Genomic DNA, 17,059 nt, shown 5'->3' on the forward strand with positions numbered 1-17,059 from the left:
TCCAGGCTTCATCTATGTATGATTGGGAATGGAGATGCGATGTGCAATGAATCCAGTGTGATTTATGCAGTTTTATTTCTACAAACTTACTGTTTGCTTTGGAGAATATTTCTTTTCTAGATTACATTCCAGAAGTATTAGGAGCTAAGTCCCATGGGACAGCAGTGGGGCAATTATAGGAGTGATGTTCACTTCAAGCTGGGGGAGGGTCTATGAAGAGGAACTGGCCTGGGCTTGGCAAAGGTCAACTTGAACTATTGATGAGAGTGTTTAGAACTAAAGAAAAAAAAAAAAGACTTGAGGAATGTGAAAAGTACAAGCCATCCTTCTTTTTCATAATTTATATGGTTATGTAAAAGTAAATGAGCTACTTGCTATAATACTTATGTATCTCTTGTGGGGATACTACATTCTAACTCTGTAACAGGCCAACTGCCCTGTAGGGGGAGGATGAGAAATATCCGGTTTTTAGGAAAGAGCTTAGATCTCTTTCAGGAAAGTGAAACCTAGATAGAAAATAGAAACTGTCCATGGGGGAAACCTGTGTTTTCTCTCTGGGCTTTGTTTGGGGACTACATTTTTTTTAATTAATTAATTTATTTATTTATTTATTTTTGGCTGTGTTGGGTCTTCACTGCTGTGCACGGGTTTTCTCTAGTTGCGGCACGCAGTCTTCTCATTGTGGTGGCTTCTCTTGTTGCGGAGCATGGACTAGGCACACAGGCTTCAGTAGTTGTGGCACATGGGCTTAGTTGCTCTGCGGCATGTGGGATCTTCCTGGACCAGGGCTCGAACCTGTGTCTCCTGCATTAGCAGGAAGATTCTTAACCACTGCACCACCAGGGAAGCCCCTATATATATATTTTTTAATTGGAGTAAAATTGCTTTACAACGTTGTGTTAGTTTCTGCTGTACAATTAAGTGAATCAGCTATGTGTATGTAGACATGTTCCGGGAACTACCAATTGTTAGAGGAAGATTTCTCTGCCCATTTGATGGCAAGTGCTATATGCTGCAAATGATTCAGCTGCATTTTGTAAATCAGACTATACAGTCCTTTATATATTCATCACCCTTTTTGTCTTCTTTGGTCCAGTATTTCTCAAAATGTCATATTTGGACTACCTCTGTTAGAATCACCTGGAAGTTGTCAAAAATAAAAATTCCTAGTCCCGGGCTTCCCTGGTGGCGCAGTGGTTGAGAATCCGCCTGCCAATGCAGGGGACACAGGTTCGAGCCCTGGTCGGGGAGGATCCCACATGCCGCAGAGCAACTAAGCCCGTGCGCCACAACTACTGAAGTCCACGCGCCTAGAGCCTGTGCTCTGCAGCGGGAGAGGCCACGGTGGTGAGAAGCCCGCACACAGCAACAAAGACACAACACAGCCAAAAATAAATAAATAAATTTATTAAAAAAAAAATTCCTAGTCCCATACTTGATTGATTTAAAATATGTGGGTATGAGGACTTCCCTGTTGGTCCAGTGGCTTAGACTCCACCGTCCCAGTGCAGGGGGCCTGGGTTCCATCCCTGGTGGGGAACTAGATCCCACATGCCGCAACTAAGAGTTTGTATGCTGCAACTAAAGGTCCGGCAGGCCGCAACTAAGACCCAGCACAGCCAAATAAATAAATAAATATTAAAAAGTAAAATAAGGGACTTCCCTGGTGGCGCTGTGGTTAAGAATCTGCCTGCCAATTCAGGGGACACGGGTTCGAGCCCTGGTCCGGGAAGATCCCACATGCCACAGAGCACCTAAGCCTATGCACCACAACTACTGAGCCTGTGCTCTAGAGCCTGTGAGCCACAACTACTGAGCCCACGTGCCGCAACTACTGAAGCCTGCATGCCTAGAACCCGTGCTCCTCAACAAAGACAAGCCACCCCAATGAGAAGCCCGCGCACTGCAATGAAGAGTAGCCCCTGCTCGCTGCAACTAGAGAAAGCCCGCATGCAGCAACGAAGACCCAACGCAGCCAAAAATAAATTAATTAAAAAATAAATTTATTTTAAAAAATAAATAAAATAAAATATCTGGGTATGGAAGCTACGAATCTGTCTTAAACACCCCTTACAGGTTTTTCTTATGCACACTACAGCCTGAATACCCTAGCAGAATCTCAGCTGTGCTGCCAGGAATTAAAGAGGGATCTATGTTCATGAAGGTGTTAGAGTCTTAAAGAGGAGCTAGTGGTGGCAGCAGCAGAAAGAGATTCCCCAGGGGAAGTTTGGAGCTTTGAAGTCTTCTATCCTATAGAGCCTGTGTATAAATTTGCCTTCTGTTGCCAAATGTGGAGCCTTTATTTTGTTATTGCAGGAGGTGACGAGTTCCTGTAAGCTTTGAGTCTTTCTTTCTAAAGAAGCCTAGAAATACCTTATTCATTATTTGCCACCAGATGAAGCCTGAGGCGTCCAAGTTGGGCTGCTGTCATATCCTTAAGAAGGTAACCCTCTTTGAGGCAGGCAACATCTTTCTGCAACAATTTGAGTAGGATCCCCCTTGGGTGTTCAGTTCCATTTTCCCCAAGTACTACAATCTTGGAAACTTCCAGGTATCTACAATGTTGGATACTTCCAAGTATCCAACATTTTATTTGGAGCCTAAGTCAAACGTTAGAAACTACTTGACCTCAGTGCTATGTGTCTTCACAGGCCCTATGATGCACCTGAGTGACCACACAGGGCTGACAGGAGGCCCAGTAACAGTGACTACTTCCCCCTATAACACTTCCTCCTTGCCTCAGACACCTGCCATGCCCAGCCCACTAACTCCATGCTTACATGCTATCAGTCCTATCCTTGCTGCATCCTTTCTTTTCTTCTGCATGCTTTACCCTGTTACTAATCTCCTATAGAAGCAAAACTGCCACTTGGTTCTGCTTCCAAAATGATTACGCTCATCATATACTACAGGTAGGAACATGATAAAACCATTTTGCACTCCTAGATAAAATGAAAATAGTAGGGTCATCCTGACGGTTCTGGTCTCCAGAATAATAAACCCTGAAAATTTTCCTACAAACCTGGACTCTTGAGACAATGTTATCCCTGATCTTTGTTATGCTGGTGTCTGAAAGCACAGGTGACTTTTGTAAATATGGTGGTTGTGTGAGAGAGTTGGTGTGGTTTTTTTTTTCCCCACCATGAACAGATTAATAAAAACTTGGTACCCTTGATAGTTTTGCCTTTTTTTCCCCTTCAAATATTTGTGTTTTGAATTTGGTGAGCCAGTCTTTCTGGCTTTTTCAGAAAGAAGTCTGACACTCTTGCACTGAGGGCAAGTAAATTTGTCCTTCCCTTCTTCAAGGCAACAGTCTCTAGGGACTTACCTGGTGGTGCAGTGGTTAAGAATCCGCCTGCCAATGCAGGGGACATGGATTTGAGCCCTGATCCGGGAAGATCCCACATGCCGCGGAGCAATTAAGCCCGTGCACCACAACTACTGAGCCTGCACTCTACAGCCCTCGAGCCACAACTACTGAGCCCACATGCCACAACTACGGAAGCCCGGGTGCCTAAAGCACGTGCTCTGCATCAAGAGAAGTCACTGCAGTGAGAAGCCTGTGCACCACAATGAAGAGTAGCCCCCACTCAAAAAAAAAAAAACTGGGCTTCCCTGGTGGCGCAGTGGTTGAGAGTCCGCCTGCCGATGCAGGGGACACGGGTTCGTGCCCCGGTCCGGGAAGATCCCATATACCGCGGAGCGGCTGCGCCCGTGAGCCATGACCGCTGAGCCTGCGCGTCCGGAGCCTGTGCTCCGCAGCGGGAGGGGCCATAGCGGTGAGAGGCCCGCGCACCGCAAAACACAAACAAAAACAAAAACAAAAGAGTAGCCCCCACTCGCCACAACTAGAGAAAGCCCACGCACAGCAACGAAGACCTAACACAGCCAAAAATAAATAAATTTATTTTTTTAAAAAAAAGAGTCTCTGGAGTCTTCCTGGGGCAATTCCAGTCTTTTGTATTGTTCCCTCCAGAATCCCTTCCATTACATCAGTATCACTTACCTGTCTTCTCCTCCTCACCTACCCAGTGGCCTAAACCCAAAACCTGGAGTCATCCTTGACTCCTACCTCTCCTCACTCCCTTCTCTTATCTTCTGAAAGTTTTTCATATAGGTCTATAAACCAACCATGACTTCTTTTATTTACTTATTTATTCATTTATTTGTTTAGGTGTGAGAGTTTTTATTTTTTTAATCTGCTGCTTTTTTGAACACATCTTTATTGAGCTATAATTCCCATACCATAAAATTCACTCCTTTAATGGATACAAGCGATGATTTTATGTATATTCATGGAGTTGCACAACCACTGCCACCATCTAATTTTAGATATTTTTTTATCACCTCCCCCACAAAAGAAACCAGTACCCTTTAGCAGTTAACCATAATCTCTTGCCTGGGTTTTTATAACAGCCTCCAACAAGTTATTAGGTAAACGCTTGTAATCCATTCTCTATACTACAACTCGAGAGAACTTGAAGTGCAAATGTAAGCACGCCCCAACTGAGATTAAAAACCTTCAATAGCTCCTGGCTCCCATCGTCATCCTGACAGAGTACAGAATCTTCTGGTGAGTCCAGGCCTTTAAGGATCTGACTCCTTTCTTAATTCTGGAATAAACAGTATTTTAGTATCATCTGGGGACCATGATGGACCTCAGAAAATCAATGAACCCCGTGAATGTGTATGCAAAAGTTGGTATATTCTCGGACATGTCCAGTGTAATGATAAAGTGCATTTGACTTTGCAAGGTTTAGAATATCTGGAAGAGCAGATTAATTATATATAGTTTTCCTTATCATAGTTTTGTATTGTTTGTATTTTTATCTATGGAGTGAGAAACAGTCCTATTTTCAGAGCTTGAGGTGTCTAAAGATCATTTTGGCCCAGGAGGTGTTGGGGAGGCAGAGGCAGCCCCCCCCCCGGGACAGGAAAGTCTTACTTGGGGGAATAAGGTCTAAATTGAGTCCAGTGAGCTAAACTAAGGGTGTGGGGAGGTGGCTGGTAGCGAAAGGAAGAGTTGGGAAGGGCCGCGGAAATCTGTGGGAGGGCGGAGTAGAATGTCAGTGCCACAGCAAGGCTGGTCATTATTTCCTGGGCCACTGGCTCCTTGGGAGGACAGAGGTGGGAGGCAGGGAGAGCTTTTTCCTTGTTCATCTTTGAAACCCCAGCACCTGACACAAGATAGGCGTGTAATTGACAACAAATGCTGAATGGACTAATGAATAAATGAATGAACACTTCTAATAAGGCATCACAGTTTTCTATGTTTCTTGTCTGTTTTATTCATCTCTGCCTTGTTAATATTGTGCTCAATATTTGTGGAATTGCCCTGAGTTGCATAGCTTAGAGAGGGGGTAAGTTTGACACTTGGGAGCAAGTGTTCTCACTTCTAGCTCAGTTTTCATGACCCTAACACCACATCACTTCTTTAGTGCTGTACCATTAAAACAAGATGTTTATTATAACGTGCTCCTCCTCTGAGTGCTTCTCAGAGGCTCACAAACCGCAATTTCTTTTCTAACAATCCAGTTTCGTTCCTTTTTAGTCACTCCTCTTATTAGTAAGCAACATTTTTTTTAAAGCAGCGAGTTTCAAATATTCAAAACCATCAGCCAGCCCTGTATTTTAGGTAACTATAGATATTCTAGCTAATTTTTTAAAAGAGCACAATAAGTGTGTGCTTTTGAGTCTGCTATAGTACTTAATGTCAGCTCTCATACTAGAGGGTCTCAGTGGTAACAGATGCCATCTGAAAAAGAGCTTGGCGTATTTGACAATATAGAACTTTACCTCCAAATTCTTACTGATCAGAACAAGATCTATTAAAATTGAAACTTTCAGAAAAGTTTGCCCAAATTTCAAACAAAACTAACAAACATTAGTATTTATTTTGAATTAGATTTACGGTTTTCACCCGACTATGATAAGTTTTCAAAACAATGACACATCTTCCTATTTCAGCACTTCAGGATTTCAAGGAAATTTAACACTTGTGAATATACATAGAGGTTATACAGAGGGCTCAATTAATGGAAAGATGATAGTTCACAATATTATATGAACCCAAAATGAACTTATCTGCAGTGTGTAAGTGTTCAAGTTTTGGCGTCAGATAAATTTGGATTTTAGTCCTGGCTCTGTCAATTACTAGCCATATGACCTTGGGCAAGTGATTTATCCTTTATGTCTCAGTTTCCTCAATTCTAATACAGGAATAATATTTATCTAGCAGAATTAATTGATATAAGTGCTTCAATCACTTAATGAATGACAGCTATTAATACGATAACATTCATAGTAGGAATATTAATCCCTAATATATCAACTGGGGTTTTTATTTACAAGGAAAAGAAACTATCTCTGGCTCTTTTAAAAGCAGAAACAGGAACTTCCCTGGTGGTCCAGTGGTTAAAACCCCATGCTTCCAATACAGGGGGCCTGGGTTCGATCCCTGGTTGAGGAACTAAAAATCCCACATGCTGCCTGCCATGGCCAAAATTTTTTTAAAAAATTAAAAAGGGTAACCTGGGACAAAGTGAGAGAGAGGCATGGACATATATACACTACCAAATGTAAAACAGATGGCTAGTGGGAAGCCACCGCATAGCTCAGGGAGATCAGCTCGGTGCCTTGTGACCGCCTAGAGGGGTGGGATAGGGAGGGTGGGAGGGAGACGCAAGATGGAGGAGATATGGGGATATATGTATATGTATAGCTGATTCACTTTGTTATAAAGCAGAAACTAACACACCATTGTAACGCAAATATACTCCTATAAAGATGTTAAAAAATAAAAAAAAATAAAAGCAGAAACAGTATTTTTGACTAGGCAACTGTGTAGCTTGTAGATTTGCTGGGAGGCTGGAAAACCCTACTAGAAAATTACTTGGCCAGAGCATAGTTAACTTCATGAACAGGTCCCTTGAGGACACCACTGCCCCTTGCACAGCGCACACCACTCCACACTGGGCTAAGGGTGTCTCTGTTGCCTTCACGAGCTGGACGCCCCATTAATGTCTGATTGGTCACATGGGTGTACCTCAGCAGCCTGGGAGACTGGACCAAGTTGTTTCTGGCACTGGTAGCCACACCTTCAGTTGGTGATGTGCTCTGTCTGACGCCTAGATTTATATGATGGGGAATTCTCCAAATATAAGAAGGGATAGAGAGGCTGGGTATCCAAAAATATGCAAGTATGCACCACACTTCCCAAGGAGCCACATGTTTTGGAGAATGGTTTGATGCCTCTCTCTTTCACATGCCACACATCCAAATCATTAGCAAATCTTTTAGCTTCCCTTCAAAATATATCCAGAATCTGACCATCTCACTTCAGCTCCACCATTATTAGCATAGATCAAGCCCTCTTATCTCTTGTCTGGATTATTGAATCAGCCTCCTGACTGGTCTGTTGGTTTCTACATTTGGCCCCTTACAGTCTGTTTTCAACATAGCAGTCAAAGAAGTTCTCTTTAAAAATATGTCAGAGGACTTCCTTGGTGGTCCAGTGGTTAAGACTCTGCGCTCCCAATGCAGGGGGCGTGAATTCAATCCCTGGTCAGGGAACTAGATCCACATGCCACAACTAAGACCTGGTGCAGCCAAATAAATAAACAAATACTTTTAAAAATTATGTCAGACACCCCCAAAAATAAAAAAAAAATCTGTCAGACCCGGGCTTCCCTGGTGGCGCAGTGGTTGAGAGTCCTCCTGCCGATGCAGGGGACACAGGTTCGTGCCCCGGTCCGGGAAGATCCCACATGCCGCGGAGCAGCTGGGCCCGTGAGCCATGGCCGCTGAGCCTGCGCGTCCGGAGCCTGTGCTCCGCAGGGAGAGGCCACAACAGTGAGAGGCCCGCGTACCGCAATAAATAAATAAATAAATATGTCAGACCCTATCACACCTCTGCTTAAAGTCCCCCAGTACTTCCCATTTCCTTCAGCATGAATGCCAGAGTTATCATGGTGACCTATAAGGCCCTTCCCATTATTCCTTGTCTCCCCCATTTATCTGTCTCTTTGCATCCTCTATTACTGTCATAAATGCCACCCATGCTCAGAACTCAGGATCTTTGTACTTGTTTTTCCCTCTGCCAGGACCATTCGTCTCATAGACCTTTACAACTTGCTCCTTCACTTCCTTCCGCTTTCTGCTCAAATGTCACCTTATCAGAAAATGTTCTCTGACCACTATGTGAAACTGTGACCCTCCAGCCCCTGGGACTCCACATCCTTTGAAATTCTTCTCCACAGCACATTGATTGCCACCTGACATTCTGTATATTTAATTGTTAGATTATTTTCATCTCCCCCTGTAGAATATGAGCATGGGGAAGATGGGAACTTTGATTTGTAACTTCACCATCTAGTTGGCACACAATAAGTATCTGATGAGTGAACAAATGATAATAGATCTTTAATAACTGTCACTTTACTTATCATGTGAATAAGGTATAGTCTGTACAACATGGTGTCTGCACAGAATGTAACACTGTTGCCAAAGTTATATTTTTTAGAACGGATCGTATTATGCCACTCACATGTAGAAAATGTTTCTGTTGCTTCTGACTGCTGATAGCTGTCCTTCTCAGTTTGGGGCATGAGGGGATGGAGAAGTCACAGGGTAAAGGAGCACATCATTCTAGTCCAGAGGGTCAATTTTGCTTTTAGAATTTGGGGGAGAACATTTCCAACTTTATTCCTCTTAAAAGTATTGCCACATGCATGTATATATACAAACAAAATCAGCAGAATCATGTTTTCTCCTTTAGTTCAGTTGGGTGAAAATCATGAAAACCCAAGAAGGAGAAATTTTTATATAAGCAGTGAGTGATTAGAAAATGTGATCCTTCTGTGCTGTTATGGAACCTGGTGTTAGTGCTGTAATTGAATCAGAATGCACAGGGTACTTAAGAACAAGATGAAAAAGGGTTTGTGGCATCTTGTAATGAGCACAGCTAAGTCCTTAATAGCAAGCAATACAGTCAGTTTAAAAAGCTTATAATGTACTCAGCTCCTTATTGAACCATGGGTTTTGCTGCCATAGAAATGCAGTTGACCACAATCTCAAGTGTCTCTAAAGTGAGAAAACACTGAGTAAGAAGAGGAGGAAGTCATCATTCTTGCAGTGACACTTAAGAACCAACTGCATGACATTCCTGAAGAAGAATAAGGTGGTGTGGTTTGCCCAATAGGATCTCAAAACATAACAAAGCTAGATAATTAAGACAGTGCAATATTAGCAGGGGGGGGGGGAAATTAACCAATAGGACAGACTAGAAAATCCAAGAACAGAAGCATGCATTTATGGAAACTTGGTATGTGACAAAAGTTACACAGGTTATAGCAGGGAAAAGATGGACTACCTGTTCAATAAATGATGCTCGGACAATTATTCATTAAGAAAAGAAATTGGATCCCTTTTCAGTATCATGCATAGGAATCAACTCCATACTAAATAAAGACAAATTTTTTAATGGAAAAAATTTAAACTTGAAGAATAAAATTTGAGAAAACCTTGGTAGTAGAGGAATTCTTTTTTTTTTTTTTTCCATGTGGCATGCAGGATCTTAGTTCCCCAACCAGAAGGGATCGAGCCCGTGCCCCCTGCAGTGAAAGTGCAGAGTCCTAACCACTGGACTGACAGGGAATTCCCAGAAATTCTTAAAAACAGACAAATGATAATGGAAATGATTGATAAAGTTAATCACATTAAGATCAAGTACTACTGCTCATTGAAAGATCACAGAAAGAAAGAGTAAATACAAGCCACAAACTAGGGAAAGTTGTTAATAAGACATATAACCAACCGAAGTTTAGTAGCCATGATATATAAACAACTCCTACTAATCAATAGGAAAAAAATAAACCCATAGAAAAATAAGCACAGAGCATGAACAGGCATTTCACAGAAGAGCAAACACAATTAGGAAGTAAACATATGGTAGGATGCTCAATCACATTTATAAGGAGGGAACTGCAAATTACGACCACAATGAAATACTAATTTACATCCAGACTGACAATTTTTTTTTTTTCCCTCTCTGCGGGCCTCTCACTGTTGTGGCCTCTCCCGTTACAGAGCACAGGCTCCGGATGCGCAGGCTCAGCGGCCATGGCTTATGGGCCCAGCCGCTCTGCGGCATGTGGGATCTTCCCAGACCGGGTCACGAACCCGTGTCCCCTGCATCGGCAGGCGGACTCTCAACCACTGCGCCACCAGGGAAGTCCTGACAAATTTTTTAAAGTAAAAAAGCACTCCTAAGTGTTGACAAGAAAGTGGAGCAGCAGTAACTCTTCTATCCTACTGGGAAATAATTCGGCATTATCGGGTAAATTTGTAAATACACATACTCTATGACACTTGACATATATGCTGTGCAGTATATCCATTGCATAAGAACATCACAATACACACACAAATATTCATAGGAGCCAGATTTTAAAAAGGCCAAAACAAAAACAAAATTTTTTTAAAAAGAGGCAAAAACAAGCAAACAAGACACCCAAATCCTGGAAATAATTAAAATGTCCATTGGTATGAAAATGGAAAAACTGTGGTGTATTCATATCAAGAAATGCTATATAGCAGTAAAAAAAAGAATGAAACACAGCTACACGTATCAACATGACTGAATCTCACAAATACGTTGAGCAAAAAGGAGTTGCAGAAGAATGTATAAATGTATATGCAATATTTTTATTTATAATATGGAATATATATTATTTAGTCTTTGTCCACTGTTCCTGTCACATAGTCCCCAAAACCTTGGAATTTCTTAAGTGATAAGAACGATAATGGTGTTTTTTGTTATTTATAACAAGCCCCTTTCAACTACATCTGAGTTTATGTTAACGAGGGGATTTTTGGAAAGCCTCAAAAGATGGGGGCTCGTTGCCAAGGGAACCAGCTGGGATTAGAAGGTTGGAACTTTCAGTCCTCCACTGTACCTCCCAGGAGGGCAGAAGAGCTGGATGTTGAATCAGTCACCAAAGGCCAGAGATTTATTTAATCAATCTTGCCTACATAGTGAAGCCTCCAAAAAAAAAACCCAAAAGGCAGGATTTGGAGAGCTTCTGTGTTGATGAACACATAGAGGTTCTGGGAGAGCGGAAGCCCAAAGAGAGCAGGGAAGCTCTACAGCCATTCCCCATACCTCGCACGATACATCTCTTCCATCTAACTCTTCCTGATTTGTACCTTTTCTAATAAACCTGTAAACTAGTAAGTAAATTGTGTTCTTGAGTTCTGTGAGCTTCTCTAAAGGATTAATTGAAACTGCAAAGAGGGTCATGGGACCCTCTGACTTATAGCCATTGGGTTAGAAGCACAGGTAACAACCTGGACTTGTGATTGGGCATCTGCAGTAGGGAAGGGGGCAGTCCTGTAGGACTGAAGCCTTAACCTGTGGGATCTGACACTTTCTCTAGGTAGATAGTGTCAGAATTGAATTAAACTGTAGGATGCCCACCTGGTGTCACAGATTGTTTGATGTGTGGAAAACCTACACATCTGGGGTCAGAAGTGAGATAGTGTTGTGGTAGAATATTGAGAGCAGGGACTTCCCTGGAGGTCCAGCGGTTAAGGCTCTGTGCTTCCAATGCAGGGGGAGCTGGTTCAATCCCTGTTCAGGGAACTAAGATCCCACTTGTGTGGCTCGGCCAAAAATAAATAAATAAAATAAAATAAAAAGAATATTGAGAGCAGAGGACACACACACAGCAGGAGCATATTGTTTTTCTTTTATGGTATATAAATTCAAAAACATTAAAAAACCAAAGAATCTATTATAAACAGAAGGAAAAAAATACCTACACATTTCAGAATAGAGATTACCTCAGTAGTAGAGAGATGACATTTTGGGAGAGGTACACTGGGGCCTTCAAAGTAGCAGGAATACTCTTTTTCTTAAGTTGGGTGGTGGCTACACGTGTGTTTGTCTTTTAACAGACATCTAGATTATATATACTCTTTTATATATATGAAGTAAATATAAAAATGTAAAAACTTCCCTGGTGGTGCAGTGGTTAAGAATCTGCCTGCCAATGCAAGAGACACAGGTTCGATCCCTGGTCCAGGAAGATCCCACGTGCTGCCAGATTGAACAAGAAAATGTAAAGTCCTTGTAGAAGTACTGGCAGTTGAAGAGCTCAATAAGTGCTAAGTATTATTTTTTGTATATAAAGAAAAAATTCAACTGCATGGATTTTTGAAGGAAAAATAATCAGTGTTTTATAACCAAAAAGTGAAAACACAGTTAATTTTTAAAATTTAAGATGTTTTTTCAAAGTTAGTTCCTTAGATGACATGGAAATTAAAGTTAATGCATCAGGAGAAAGTTGGTAAAGGCCTATGTGGCTAGAGGTATATCTTGAGATATTAACATATTCTAACTTTTTTTTTTCTTCTTTTATTTTCCTTCAACCAACCACAACCAACTCCCTACATTAATTCAAGAAAATAGCAGGCTCTGTGCTTTCTTGCCCCAGGAGAACTTTGATACAGACTATTACTCTTGTAGCCCCCAAAGGACCAAGTTTCCCATATTCCAGATTGTGCCATAGTCCTTTGTACCATCAGTCCAGGATGGCCCTGTGACCTGCCTTAACCAACAGAGTATGGCAGAAGGAATGCTGTTCCAATTCAAGTCCTAAAATTTAAGGTCTACAAGCTTCCACTTTTGTTTGTGCTCTAGGGGAAGCCAGCACCCACGTAAGAAGTCTGACTACCCCTCTGTGAGAATCCCAACTTAGCCATGAGGAGAGGCATGGGACAGAGGCAACAGCCCAAGCAGAGATCCTGGCCAGCAACCAGCAGCAAATTGCCAACCCTGTGAGTAAGGTGTCTGGGAAGTGACTCCTCTAAAAACTGCCCAGGCTGATACCATGTGGACCAGGTTCCACCAAGCCCTGCCCAAACCGTGAGCAAATAAAGAGAATGACTGTTTTGAGCCACTGGGTTTTCAGGTAATTTGTTATACAGCAATGGATAACTGAAACGGGTTGCAGAGTAGAAAGGATACTTTCCCCAGGGAATTTTTTTTTTTCCTAAAAACTTAAATTCTTAGGAGAATTCAGAGGGTTTTGGAGAAGGGATAGAGAAAAGGACTTTGGAGATGAGAAAAGGACTTAGAGGCATTGATAAAGTACCTTGAAGAAGGATGAAGAGAGAAGAATTTTCTCCAGATTAAAAAAGATTCCTTTAGGCTGGTAGGAAGAGATGGTCCTCCCTACTCCCCTAAATAGCTATACAGTACATTTAGGGAGTTACGATCAAAAGAAGGCTTGCAAGTGATTCCCCCATCCCAAGTGGCACAAAATCAACAGGAAGCCACCGGATCTAAAGAGGGTATATAGACAAGGGTGAGCCTCTTCCGCTACCACCCAGAGCTTGGAACTTGTTAAAACTGGAAACAGGGACTTCCTGGCAGTCTAGTGGTTAAGACTCTGTGCTTCCACTGCAGGGGCACGGGTTTGACCCCTGGATGGGGAACTAAGACCCCGCATGCCCTGTGAAGCGGCCAAACAAACAAAAAAACTGGAAACAGAAGGAGCCCCTAAATGTTCTCTACCAGTCTGGTAGATTGGGGCTCAGAGTCATAAACTGTATTACAGAAAGTGTTTTAGCTTGCAAAGTCTGAACTCATGTCACTAAAATTGTCCTTACATTTTCAGAAAGAAATATACTTAAAAAATAAATTTGAGAAAATAGGAGTATTTAAAAACTCACTTTCCGCGCCCTTTATTTTTATTTTGGGGGAATTTAGTCTCATCAGCAAATCTTAACAAGATTTCTTTCCCCCCCTCTGCTTTCTGCCAACTATGTTATATCTGTAATACTTTTTCAAACTGGTTTCATCACAGTACACATATAGCAATGCTATCCTCCAGATCAGCAGGGATTTCTGTAAGCTTCCCTTTGTTATGGGAGGGAACCACTCAGGGGCTTGACCACGTGACTAGTTTGGGTCAATGAGATCAGTAAACGTGATGCAAGTGGAACTTTGATAGGCACTTGCATATTGGAGCTTTTTCTATTGAAGTTCTGTGACAGCTAAATAGGAAACCAAGCAATCCTATTAGAGATGACTAATAGAGGAACGTGAGCTTCACTTCTCAACAGCCTCAGCTAACTGCCAGCCATGTGAGTGAGATCATCACAGACCATGCAGCCCCAGACAAGCGGCCAGGTGACTGCTGCTTGTGACCTTAAGTGAGCACAGCAGAACTGCCCAAGTTCTTGCTCAGTCCAAGTTACAGAAACCTGAGCAAATAAATGGTTCCTATTTGAGCTATTGTACTAAGTTTTTTTTTTTAATGTGAAACTATTTATTGACCACTGTCCACCAATATTTACAGTATAATAACCAATATACAGTTGGATAACATTCTGATTAATACAAAATTAGTTTTTCCTGATTTCTGCTGAACCAGTAACACATATACTGAAAAGAACGAGCCTACATGTAAGGAATGGTTGGGTAAAGAAAAAACATGCAGATGACTAGTTGAGATTGCAAAAGTTTGTCACTCGTTTATCCTACTGGGTCCAACATCTCTAATCATCTGATTAGTTTCATGAGCAAACAGTCCATGACTCATGATCTTTTAGTTAATGTAACATAAGGATTTCAAATTTTCATAAAGGAATGGTTCTCTAGAAGGAACTTTAAATGCCCATTAAAGCCTTGTTTGGCTAATTAAACACACCAGGATTTGTTTAGTTTCCTAAGCAGTGGGGAGGTTGTTGGTAGTGATAAAATTTTTCCTTTCAGGGAGTTTTACAAATAAACTGTTGCATTTATATGACTATAGATATAGATAGGAATTCTGATAAGACTGCTTTAAATTGTCCAATTTAAATTGCTTACATTATATTTAAATTATCCAATTTAAATTGTTTATATTTAAATTGACCAACTAATTACAGAATCATCTATTTGAGTTGTTTTGGTTTCATCACCTTTGGTGGACCCTCATTTCAACAAACATATTCTTTTAGGAAAGGCTTGTTTCCTTTCCATAAGTACGCATTAATTTTTTTCACACACACACACACACACACACACACACACACACACACACACTGTATTTTATTTTTACAAGAGGTAAATAAACTGACACCAAGCATTGTAAATGGATGACCACAACAAAAGCAACAATGATTGCAATTACCAAACACGAAACACACTCATACTATGTCATAATATTGACATTCAGTTCAGTAATCCTCCACTGCAAAAGCTCCTTTACATTGCAGTGAAAATTGATTTGTGTATTTTTTGCCTCTGAGTCCTTGTGGGATTTTTTTTTTATTCAAACAGAAAGTCACAGAAATTAGAATCATTCTCATCAGTTCACTCAGTCCCATGTAATTAATTTTTTTTCATCTTGATCTTTTGTTAGCATTTTATGAATTCATCAGTTTTCCATTAGAGTTCTGAAAATGCTTATTCATTCAGTTCAGCCGTATAGTCAGTTACCAGAAACCTGTACTTGTCAGTCTTTTCCATGAATTCCTTGAAGATGAAACCCTTTTATAGGAATATATTTGCAAAAGCATCAGAGTACACCCAGAACTGTCTGCAAATGACAAAAGACCTAAAAATGACCACGGTTAAAGATTTGATGAAAGTTCATAATAATGCAATTGACAAGGAAATTTAGTTATTTCTGAGATATACATTTTAAAGTAATAACTAGAATTATGACTTATAACATTATACCAGAACATATAAGATTTTTAGAAATTTCATGTAATGTCTGAAACATTTATATTAACATATTTCCATACAAATAACCCAAAGAAAGTTTAGTATTAGTTGTTTTTTTGTTTGTTTGTTTGTTTGTTTATACTGCAGGTTCTTATTAGTCATCAATTTTTTACACATCAGTGTATACATGTCAATCCCAATCACCCAATTCAGCACACCACCATCCCCACCCCACCGCGGTTTTCCCCCCTTGGCGTCCATACATTTGTTCTCTACATCTGTAGAGACACATCTGTGTCTCTACACCTGAGACACATCTGTGTCTCAACTTCTGCCCTGCAAACTGGTTCATCTGTACCATTTTTCTAGGTTCCACATACATGCGTTAATATACAATATTTGTTTTTCTCTTTCTGACTTACTTCACTCTGTATGACAGCCTCTAGATCCATCCACGTCTCTACAAAGGACCCAATTTCGTTCCTTTTTATGGCTGAGTAATATTCCATTGTATATATGTACCACATCTTCTTTATTCATTCGTCTGTCAATGGGCATTTAGGTTGCTTCCATGACCTGGCTATTGTAAATAGGGCTACAGTGAACATTGGGGTGCATGTGTCTTTTTGAATTATGGTTTTCTCTGTGTATATGCCCAGTAGTGGGATTGCTGGATCATATGGTACTTTTATTTTTAGTTTTTTAAGGAAACTCCATACCGTTCTTCATAGTGACTGTATCAATTTACATTCCCACCAACAGCACAAGAGGGTTCCCTTTTCTCCGCACCCTCTCCAGCATTTGTTGTTTGTAGATTTTCTGATGATGCCCATTCTAACTGGTGTGAGGTGATACCTCATTGTAGTTTTGATTTGCATTTCTCTAATAATTAGTGATGTTGAGCAGCTTTTCATGTGCTTCTTGGCCATCTGTATGTCTTCTTTGGAGAAATGTTTATTTAGATCTTCTGCCCATTTTGTGATTGGGTTGTTTGTTTCTTTAATATTGAGCTGCATGAGCTGTCTATATATTTTGGAGATTAATCCTTTGTCCGTTGATTCGTTTGCAAATATTTTCTCCCATTCTGAGGGTTGTCTTTTCATCTTGTTTATGGTTTCCTTTGCTGTGCAAAAGCTTTTAAGTTTCATTAGGTCCCACTTGTTTATTTTTGTTTTTATTTCCATTACTCTAGGAGGTGGATCAAAAGAGATCTTGCTGTGATTTATGTCAAAGAATGTTCTTCCTATGTTTTCCTCTAAGAGTTTTATAGTGTCTGGTCTTACATTTAGGTCTCGAATCCATTTTGAGTTTATTTTTGTGTATGGTGTTAGGGACATCTGT

The sequence above is a fragment of the Stenella coeruleoalba genome (genome assembly GCF_951394435.1).
Source record: "Stenella coeruleoalba genome assembly, chromosome: 14".
Taxonomy (NCBI): domain Eukaryota; kingdom Metazoa; phylum Chordata; class Mammalia; order Artiodactyla; family Delphinidae; genus Stenella; species Stenella coeruleoalba.